We start from the raw sequence: 999 nt of genomic DNA, 5'->3' as shown, positions 1-999 counted from the left end.
GAAATGTATGTGAACAAAACAAAGCTTGTTACTAGTGGAAAGAAGACGTGTACTCTGATGTTGTTTTGCAATCAATTTAGTTTATTTATTACTCATATTCCTATTAAGAATGATACACTGTCACAAGACTATGTTTTAGAATAGTTTTTAACATGTATGCACTGTTCACTTCAATATTATGTTGTGTCTTTTTATCTATTAAACTTTAAGCAAATGTGATACATTTTTGATAATTACCGTTTCACTGGTCGAACTCTTGCTAAAATCTAAGTACCCCTCTTATATAATTGATGTGGCTATTAAACATTTATAACAGGGATTTCTAACATGAGCTACACATACAAATGTCTTGTTGGTGATGTGATGGAGGTACAAGGGATTAACATTAAATCTGACTACATAACAAGACCTACCATATTGGCGCTATAAACATTAATGTAGATTATTTAACTAGTGTGACGAATCTGGAGACTTTGTCACTTCTTCCATGGGGGGGAGCAACCCCCTTTGAGTCTAGGGAGGTGAGCCCACTTAGCAAAACCCTCCCTAGAGGTTTGGGAAAGCGGGACGTCACTGGGAGTGACTCCCGTTAGGGGACAATGACTCCAATTCCCTTCAGGAACTCCCTGTACCTAAGGTATTATATGCCTACATGGAGTAAGAAATACTGACTGTATGTGTTTGGTTCAAGGTAATGCTGAACTTTCCACCTGCTTGACAGACGGTGCTGAACAATAGGCCCCTTTTTAATATCGGAGCAAACACAAAGGGCCAATCACCCTTGAATGGAGGAGATGAAATCCAATGCTGAGGCGAGACTGAGACGTGGGAACATCGGCAAGGGGAAGAGCCATGAAGAACAGCATAAACAGCTGCAGCGTGGAAGGAGGCAGACACCTGAGGGAGAGGTTCTTCACCAGATGAGGATGCACGCAAGCAAAAATACATTAGGATGGTCTCTACACTATTAGAAAAGTCAGACCACTATGCAAAGATTCA

This window comes from Ambystoma mexicanum, chromosome 2q (genome assembly GCF_040938575.1).
Source record: "Ambystoma mexicanum isolate Mex_15411 chromosome 2q, UKY_AmexF1_1, whole genome shotgun sequence".
Classification (NCBI taxonomy): domain Eukaryota; kingdom Metazoa; phylum Chordata; class Amphibia; order Caudata; family Ambystomatidae; genus Ambystoma; species Ambystoma mexicanum.
The sequence above is the reverse complement of the archived record's forward strand: the minus strand, read 5'-3'. Positions refer to the sequence as shown.